Here is a 10,568-nt window from a genome sequence, read left to right as displayed (position 1 = left end):
GAAAATATTCCATTTTAAGTTAATATTCGAAAAGATATCAACTTAAAAAAAAATATCTAAAGAATCTTAATAACCAATTCCTAAAATTCCTCAACTTAATTTTGAAATTTTAAATCCAAAAGATATTCAGATTTAAGTTGATTAGTTATAGATAACTAAATATCAACTTAAATAGGAATATTTAATGAAAAATTTAAATTAAGCTTCAGAAAGAATCTACATGGGTATAATTCTATATTTAATTAAATACAAGAAAATACATATAGTTTAGCTTAGAATAAAAAATTCTTTAAACTATGGTTTTCTTAAATTAATTTCAAAATAAATGAAATTAATTATGTTGCTAATCAATTTTATTAGGTTAAACTAATTTAATTAACCTAGTACAGTTATTCAAATCAGGCAAAGAGGCCTTCACAATTGGGGTGGTTCATGTGAGGGGGTGTTGGGTTCAGTATGTCGTACCCACTACTATGGCTCCCAACTCTCACACAAGGCCCAAAAGAGAGGAATTTAACCTTAAAATGAACAACTGTTATTAATTGAATAGGCCCAAAAACTAAATTAGCCTGTAATATCCTCTTTCTTGAAAGGGTAATTTTGTAATTTTTTTTTCCTTTTGTCAGTACTTTGTTAATTTGCATATTAAGAAAATTTATTAAACATATGAGAATGTTGAGTAAATAATTAAATACTTGTGATAATTTAATTATTTATTTTGTGCATATTATTATTGTGGGTATAACAATAATAATTATGTGAATTTATTTTATATTATGGTGTAATATATTTGTTATATTATTGTTGTCATTTTATTAGAGATATAATATAGTAATATTAATAATATTGTTATAGAATGGTGTAATTGTTACAAATTTTATTATTATAATAAGTATTAGTAACATCCGTAACAAAATCCCGATAATTGTGGAACTATGAATCGTTCCACAAAATGAGTTTGTTACGATCTTTTATACAATTATTTTGAAGCCTAAAGACCCAAAAAAATTCGTAGGTGAAGAAGTCCTGGAAAGAGAGCGAGAGAGACCGATATAGATTTACATGAAACTTAGAGAGAGAAAGAAAAATTTTGATCTTGAAACACTTAGAGAGTTTCTGGGTTTGTTTGATCGTTTTGAGTAGCTTTTCTACGATCTAAGGAAGCTAATAGTCATGACCAAACGGGCTAAGAGCAGAGGTTTCGAAATCCACCATTTTCATGCACATTCGAGCATGTTCTTGAGCAATATCGAATTTAAACGTACTCGAACCATTTCTGGGTTTAAAGAACATTGTGTTTAAGCTTATAGGACCCCAAGAATCTGTTTTGACGTGGAGAATCGAAGCTTTAAAGCCCTGAACGAAAATTGCCATTGTTGGACTCCATTTTTAAAGGTACACCGGCAACGAAGAAGACAACGATGTTGGACCGTATTATTTGGTGATTTATGGTCGGCTTGAGGTTCTAAGCACTGTAGGAAGCTTTTCCAATCAAAATAATGCGTGAAAAGCAATTGTATAAGAAGTTGGAGGCTCGCCGTCGCCGGAGAAGAAGGGCTCGCCGGCGTAACTCCGGCGAAGCTCCGATCAACACCTTCTGAGGTTTATTTTTTGGATTTTCTTGGATTTTTGATCTTACTTAGGTATTTCTAGGTCTGCTATGAAGTTTTAGAATTTTCTTGCAATTATTTTATTTATTATGAATTAATTGATTTATTTTATAAATTAATTATGAAAAATAGCTAGGCTTCCCAGAAAATTCTAGAATAATTTTATATGGCTTAATATGGATTATAAAATGTTAGAAAATTGATAGATTAGATTTTTGATCGATTTTGTATTTTTCATGAATTATTTGTGTTATTTATTAAATTAATTATGAAAAATACTTAAGTTGCTCAAAAAAAATCTAGATTTATTTTATATGATGGACTATGATATATAAACTGTTATAAAATTGGTAGATTGAATTTTCAGGTGATTATGTATTTTTCATGAATTATTGATGTTATTTCTTATTTTAATTATGAAAAATACCTAGGTTGCTTAGAAAATTCAAAGAAAATTATTTATGACTTATTACAGATTATAAAGTGTATTAGAAGAGTTAGATTCGGTTTTTAATCAATTTTGGTATTTTTCATGAATTTACTTAATTAATGCTTAAGTTAATTATGAAAAATAGTTAAGTGATGCTAAAACAGTAAAATGTATTTTTGTAGAGCTATTTACTATCTATGGTACAAAATAAAAAGGTTCTTATAATTTATTAGTTGCTGTAGGTATTTATTATAATTATTTGTGACTAATTAACTATTTAATTGAGTTTTAGATAAAGTAAATATTAAAAATTGTGTTCACTGTTTGGGAACTGTGAATATGATGTTACAATATAATTCTAGTCTATGAAATAAATTTAAGACTAGGTTGAGATGTTTTGTTATTTTATTTATTTAAATAATTAGTATTTTATATACAGTTTTAAGTGTAAATTAGTACATAAATATGGATAATAAATTGTACGTGTTTCTTGATAGATTAAATATGTTTTATAATCTGTATAAATGATTAAGATATATGCTAGCTTCTGATTTTGGTAAATAATTACATATTGGTATATTTTGTTAATAAATGGTATTTTAGTGAGATTTCACGTAAAGAGTGTTTGTATGAGTTCATATTTTACGTTAAAAATGTTCGTTTTAGTACATTATATGTGTTGGTGTGAATCATAGTGATAAATGATTGTGTTTAGTGTGTCATGCAAGTGAAATTAACCTACGTGTTGTGTAGTTTGACGTAAGATTTCATTGTTAATCTTAGGTTATGCTTGAATATATTTTAAGTGTTATTGTGTTATTGGATTTAGGATCTTGTTCTCAACAAAGAAACTCGGCAAGAGGTTCGAGGGAGAGAAAAGGATATACTTAGCAACTGAGGTAAGAAGAGTGGACATCTGTGCACAGGGTGTATGTTGAAACATACAACTGTATTATGGGTTTGTATTTGCATGTTTTATTCTATGGTAGATTGTTGTTTTATGCTAATGTTGTTAGTGTGTGATAGTGAAAAGGCTTTTAACTGATTGTGTGAGAATAGCACTTATAAGATAGGTTTTCTGCTGCTGGTGTGAGCATAGCACTGCAGGATATATTTTTGGCTGCTTGTATGGGTTTACTTGCAGGTTATCCTATCATGGGTGAGTACAACTTGTGATAAGGGATTTCCCTATTGGATGCCGAGTGTGAGAACAGCACAAGGCAGGGCAAGTTACACTTCATGTCTGATCAACATGAGTGGGAGTAGATTATCGTATATGAGGACAATGTGCGATAAGATACTATATGTTATGTGTGTGAGTATCGCATGCATTAAGATTACACTGTGATATGATGTTGTATTGTATGTGAGAATAATGTGTGATATGACATGTTGTTATATGTATGCAAGTATGGTATGAATTGATTTGATGTTGTGATATTGTTATACTTATGACTATGTTATCTAGTTGGGGGGTTATGTCCTACATAGCTCTTCTTACTGGGCGTTAGCTCACGGGTACTCTGTGTGCAGGTAAAGGCAAAACTATACAGTGAGGGTGGCGAGCTCGAGGCATGGATTACATGTTAGGGGATTGTCACGATGTTTTGGTTTAAAAATATTTCATTTAAGATTATGATTCAAATAGTTTTTGTAAGGCTTTATATTTTAAAGTTATGAATAAATAAATGTTTTGTTTTAAAAATAATGAGATCTCATGCTTAGTTATTTTTTTTTTATTAAAGAAGTCTTTTATTGTCTTTATCTTAAATGGTTTTAAACGGACTAGCTAGTGTGACGTCTCGGGAAATCGGGGCGTTACATAGCCTAAATAAAATCTATCAAGAACTATGATATTTTATTTAGCAACAATAACCTATATGCATCTATAATAAAATTAAACACCTATATTCAAAAAATCATAACTAATTCAAATTAAATCGAAATTGAGTTCTGTAAAAAAGTAAATTGCTTAATTTTTTGCATACTATCCAATAAAAATAATTCTAGAAACAGATATTCAATTATTTTTCACGAAAATTCACAACATCAATCAATCATCATATAACACTCAATACAACATGATACCATCCAAAACATCAAACAATCGTTTTAAAGTCCAAATTTCTTGCAAGCAAATCAATTACCATGGCTCTGAGGCCAGTTGTTAGAAATTATTTTACCAGGATCTTAGATCTACTCACAAGTATGTTGATTAACACCCTAAATATGAACTTTCTAAAACGATGAAATAAACACATATAAAGTTTAGTAAACCTTACATTGGGTGCAGCGGAATATAATGACTCTTTCTGTTCAGATATCTAGCCCTTGATTCCTTTCTGTAGCAGAGCATTATCAATATCTGAACCTGGATCTCTTTCTCTGATTCTTTAGTGCTGAAACTCCTTCTTGCTGAATGTCTTTCTTCACGATCTTCCTCACTATGATTGAGGTATCACTTGCTGTGTGTGGGCACTACTCTAACACTAAGTATTTCGAAATTGAAGAGGGAAGAAAGAGATGAAGGTGGCGGTTAGGTATAGAGAGAGAAGGCTCAGGTTTTTCTCTGAAGGAAAAAGTAGAAAATTTAAGTGTAAATTTCCTGAAGCCTTCACCATCTATTTATAGCATTCCACTAGAGTTAGGTTTGAATTATTTGGCATTAAAATAATGAAAATATCTGTTTAAAAAATCATTCCAAGTGGTCGGCCATGTAGTGTAATGGGCCTTACTTGGATTTTGCAGTTTTCTCAATACTGCATCTGATTTCTCAAAAACGCCAATTTTCTAATTCAACCATTTAAATGTCAATTCTAACTATTTAATAACTATAAATAATTATTAAATAATATTGTCATTTATCATATTTATTAATTGAACCATACAAAGTATCATAATTAACAAATATGCCCCTAAAACTCTTTCTTTACAATTTCGCCCTTACTTAGTGAAAAATTCACAAATAGACATAGTCTAATTTGAGAATTATAATTGATTAATCAAAACCAATTATATGAGTCTTACAAGCAATATTATCTCAACTAGTGGGGGGACCATGGGTCTATATAACCGAGCTTCCAATAAGCAGATCAAGAATTTATAACCTAAATTCACTGACTTATTAATTCTTCGTTGAATCCACGGATAGAACTTAGAATTGCACTCTCAATATATAGAATGCTCTATATGTTCCACCATATAGACACATCATTAGTTATCCATTGTTATAATCCTAATTTGATCAATGATCCTCTATATGAATGATCTACACTGTAAAGGGATTAGATTACCGTTACACCCTACAATGTATTTAATCCTTAAAACACTTAACCCCGTATAAATGATATTTCAGCTTATGTGAAATGAGATCTCCACCATTTATTTTCGTTTGGTCAAGCTCGAAGGAGATCATCCTTTACTTACTATTCGCTAGATAGAAGCTATAGATTCCATGTTTATGTTAGCGCTCCCACTCAATTGCACTATTGTGTTCCCAAAATGTACGTATCACCCTGAACTAAAAGTAGGCTTAACTAACAAATCAAAGAACACGAATAGCCTCTTGAGATTGAGCCTAATCATAACAGGATTAAGATCATTTGATCTAGGATCAACTAGGCGATATTGACTTGAATAGATATTACGGTAAATTTAATAAATCTAAGTCAAAGTTCAATATCGGTCCCTTCCGATGCATACTCCATGCATCCAACCTAAGCTTTACTCTAACCAATTCTCTGGAAAGAACATAGCATTTCTCCAAATGCAAGTAAACTCTGTTGTAGATTATCATATCAGTAAAACCCTGTGTCTGATAAATCTAGGAAACTTTATTCACATAGTCATGTTTACTTTCCAATGTGTTGACAGCACAATAAACAGGATCAAGTATGTGAAAAGGGTTTCAGATGAATTTATACATTATGTACATATAATCATGAAATAAATCATGTGAACCATGCAACATTAAATGTTATTTCTGATCTATATTAATAAGTAAATCTGATTATATTGAAATGAGTTTTATTTAGGGCATAAAACTCAACACTTACTTTATATGGTGTTCGTTTATGCTGAATATATAATGTTTGTTTATGCATTTAATATTTCGTATAGATTACTTGTTATATAGCTAACTTTAAATTTTGTTTGTTAATGGTATAGATATGGCCAACTCAGGTTCAGGATTAGATTCAGACCCAAAAGCAGAGTGTCCTAGGCCGATACCTACACGAGGAGCTACTCAAATGAATGAAATATCTAAGCTGATGGATCAAGGAAAGAGAGTGGCACTCAAGGTGAATGACAAAGGATAGTAGTGTGGCAAAAACTACCCTAAGCTAGTATTGACTTTAGGAGTTAGTGTTGGATTATGTTTTACCAGGATCTAGATTTACTACCATGTATGTTATTTAACATCCTAAATATGTATTTCTAAAATAATGTAATTTAAACACATATAAAGTTTGAGAAACCTTACAGTGGTTGCAGTGGAATTAAATGACTCCTTCTGCTCAGATCTCTAACTCTTATATCCTTTATGTAGCAGAGTATCACCAAGATCTGAGCCCGATTCTCCTTCTCATGAATTTGGATTCTTCACAGTCTTACACACTATGATTGAGGACCAACTTGTTATGTGTGGCATGTACTCAATCACTAATGGATGAATTTTAGTTTGTGAAGAAGAGGCTATGGTGTTTCGAATTGAAGAAGAAGAAGAAGGAAGAGGTATCATCAAACCTAGAGAGAAAACTAGGTTTTTAGCTTTGGAGGCATTAGTTGGATAATGAGACCATAGCCTTCCTTTGATACTATCTTCAATAGGGTTAGGGTTGAATTATTAGGAATAAAAAATGATAAAATTAGAGTAAAATTGACCCCTAATTGTCGGCCACATAGTGGGCCCTACATTAGTTTTGACTTTGTCATTTTTCTCAACTATTTTATCTATTTTTCACAAATACCACTTTTTACAACTTCAACCCTATAAATGCTAAAACTATTTATTTAATAATTAAAATAACTATCAAATAAAATTGTCATTTATAATATTTATTAATTAGACTCCATAAAGTCTCTTAATTAACAAATAAACCTCAAAACACTATTTCTTCACAGTCAAACCATATCTTAGTGAAAAATTCATAAACTAGACATAGTCTAATTTTAGAATTATAATTGATTAATTAAAATCAATTAACTCAGTCTTACAAGTAGTTTGTCTCAACTAGTATGGGGACCATGTGCCTATATAACCGAGCTTCCAATAAGCAAATCTAGAATTTACCAAGTAATTTCACTAACTTATTAATTCCTCATTGCATCCACCATAGAACTTGTAATTGCACTCTCAATTACATAGAACGCTCTATATGTTCCACAATATAGATACACTATTAGTTATCCATTGTTATAATCCCAATAATCAATGATCCTCTATAGATGATCTACATTGGATAGGGATAAAATTACCGTTACACCCTTTCAATGTATTTTATCCTTAAAACACTTGGCCACCTATAAATTATATTTTAGTGAACTAATATAATCACTAAAATGAACGCTCTATCATTTATTTCTATTTAGCCTAGCTCGAAGGAAATCATCGTTTCACTTCTATGTCCAGATAGAAGCTATAGATTTCATATCTATGATTAGCGCTCCTACTCAATTGTACTATTGTGTTCCCAAAATGTACGTATCACTCTGACCAAAAAGTAGGCTTAACTAACAAATCAAAGAACACAAATAACACTCTTGAGATCGAACCTAATCATGTCAGGATTAAGATCATTTGATCTAGGATCAACTAGGTGATATTGAATTGAATAGTTATTACGGTAAATTTATCATATCTAATCCAAGTTCAATATCGGTCCCTTCCAATGTATACTCCATGCATCCGATACTGGTAAACTTTGCCAATGCACTGGAAAGGACATAACACTTATCCAAGGTGTAAGTATACCTATCGCTGATTATCATGTCAGTCTAAATCCAGTGAACTGACAAATCAGGGAATTAAACTTTTGAACATATAATCATGATTATATTCCACTGTGCTGACAATACTATAATCATGAACAAATACATATGTTCTGGACTTAATAGAATTTATACATTAAATATAATCATGAAATAAATCATGTGTACCATGCAACATAAAATGATTTATGATCTTTATTAATTAGTAAATCTAATTATATTGAAATGAGTTTTATTTAGGGCACAAAACTCAACAGTTAGATGTCATCAGACGATAGGGTTGTCCTATAAAAATTGGAAAGAAGTCAACCCTACACTAAAAAATAAAGTTTGGAAAGATATAGAGGTAAGCAGTTATTTGTGAGAATTTTGATTTGTTTTTTATTAATTCAGATGTTAACTCTAATCGTGTTTATTTTCCTTCAAACTAGACGGGTTTCATAGTGGCGAATGAGTAAAACATGATTGTTTGATCCTTGCTGGGAAGTTAATGAAAGACTTCAAGAATAAAATGACAAAAGACGTTATAATGCCCGCATTAGAAGAGAAGGATGTGCAACGACTGGGCACATGTCCCTGAAAAGCATCTGAAAATTGACCTGACTGATTGGTTGAAATTTGTTTACAGTCGACTAACTCCTAAATTTTGAGTACGCTAATTTTATTTGTACTAAGATAAACTCTTAAATACAAGTACATGTATCTAATGTATTTTTTTGCATTGTAAGAATTGAGTAAGGTGCAAAGGGAACATTTGGCAAAAATCTAATCGAGACATCGAAGTGGTTGGAGTGAAATGGTGAACGTAAGGGAAGATGTGGTAAGTAATTAATGATTTCTAATAATGTGCTTTTTCATGTAATTGTACTCATTTAATTGTTATAAAATAATGTAGAAAAAAGACCTTGACGTTCAAGATCCCCCACGCCACTATGTTTGGATCAAATCTCAGACCAAGAGAACAAAACTTGTCACTGATTACAACAAGGAAATTGCTGAAAAGATGGTAAGTATATATTCATCTTTAATTGAGTACTACTAATGAGTTAGCATATATGATTCATATACTAATTGCCTGAATATGTTCATTACGCTCAATTAGAGGAGCAACTTACTCAAGGACAAATTCAGGTCCATGGCCAAAACGATATCCTGATGCAGGCGCTCAGGACACCAGAGCATCCTAGACGTGTTAGGGCTGCTGTGTATGCTAGTACTTGAAATGTTGTTTCCTTAGTTATACAAAAAAAAAATTAGAGCTAATTTTGTTTCATGATTTACAGGTTCCTGACCAGGGCATCTAAACTGTTCGACAGAAAGAAAAGGGAAGTTTCTAATGTTGTGGCTCAGCAACAGAAGGAGAATGATAAATTAAAAGCCAAAATCCAATCCCTTAAATAAAAGAAAAGCACTGCTCAACAAGAGGAAGAAGGAGAGGTGGCTGATCAGGCGCATGTTCCACAACAATACGCTCGTGAGGATGAGGGTTGACCACAAATCTATGCTGAGGAGTTTGTTTCCCTCAACGAGCCACCTCTCTTGTACAATTTCGATGACCAGAGGGCCTTTGATCAGTAAGTATATCTCTGCTCTGATAATATCGACAACATTGTGGCCCGAGCGTATCTATACGAGCATGAGGGTCCAATCACTGTTCACTGCAAGGACTACGATGATTCACATGCCTGGGGTTCTGATTTCGAAAATGCTGCAAGAGGATGCTGAAATCCCAATCTCAATTGAAGGGTGCAGATATGTTAGGAAAGTAGCAAACATGTTCCTTACTTGGCCTAAATATCTAATTGCAACATCCACGGTAACTTTTGTTATAAAATAATTATTAATGATTAGTGGAGTTTGAAGATCTTCAATATTCAACCATAATGAAGTAGGTTCTGCGAATATATGTGGTGCGGTGGGATAGATGAATAAACAACTGTTATATCTGTGTTATTTGTCATTATACTGGCATGTTTAAAATTTTTGGGGGCATCCAATTACAGTCGTTATGCTACCGAAATTTCGGTAGAATTAGGATCAAATTTGTTATATTATGGTGTGTTTTGTATAGGGTCCACTCGCTCAACTACCATCTAGACGGGATGTATCGAAGGGGAAAGCTCCCATGCCTTCTCCACGAGGCGGTCATGATGAAGAAGATGAATTATTCTCCCTAAAGGTCATGGCTTTAATCCCTAAGTTGCTAAAATGGATGGTTGAGGAATTTCTAAGAATCAAAGATGAACGTGATATAATCACAATTCCGGTGCCCTGAGGATTCATAGCACCGCGTACCCAGATCACGTTATGTGGAGAGGATTTGCACCAGGTTGCATTGTGTGACTTCATCGGCAACCAGGAAATATTGTTTGGAATGATGTATACTCTTCTTTAATCTAATTAACCTTATATATCAAATTCTAGTCAAATTATTATAAGACACTAATACTTAACAATTTAATGCAGGCACATCTGGGAGAGCATCAACGATTTGAGAAAAAATTTCAAGTTTTACGACCTAGTGCTTCTCCCAGTGA

At 32.0% G+C, this 10,568-nt stretch overlaps 1 long non-coding RNA gene across 1 annotated transcript; it reads left to right on the top strand.

Moving 5' to 3' along the window:
* The first annotated feature begins 1,273 nt into the window (after positions 1–1,273).
* LOC115718672 (uncharacterized) lies at positions 1,274–3,748 on the top strand. The gene is made up of 2 exons (XR_009683494.1): positions 1,274–1,602; positions 2,870–3,748. It is a non-coding gene; the product is annotated as an uncharacterized LOC115718672 (long non-coding RNA).
* Positions 3,749–10,568: the final 6,820 nt, after the last annotated feature.

Source organism: Cannabis sativa, chromosome 7, assembly GCF_029168945.1.
Source record: "Cannabis sativa cultivar Pink pepper isolate KNU-18-1 chromosome 7, ASM2916894v1, whole genome shotgun sequence".
Taxonomy (NCBI): Eukaryota; Viridiplantae; Streptophyta; class Magnoliopsida; order Rosales; family Cannabaceae; genus Cannabis; species Cannabis sativa.
Note: the sequence above shows the minus strand (reverse complement) of the source record. Positions and strands in the feature narration are given on the sequence as shown.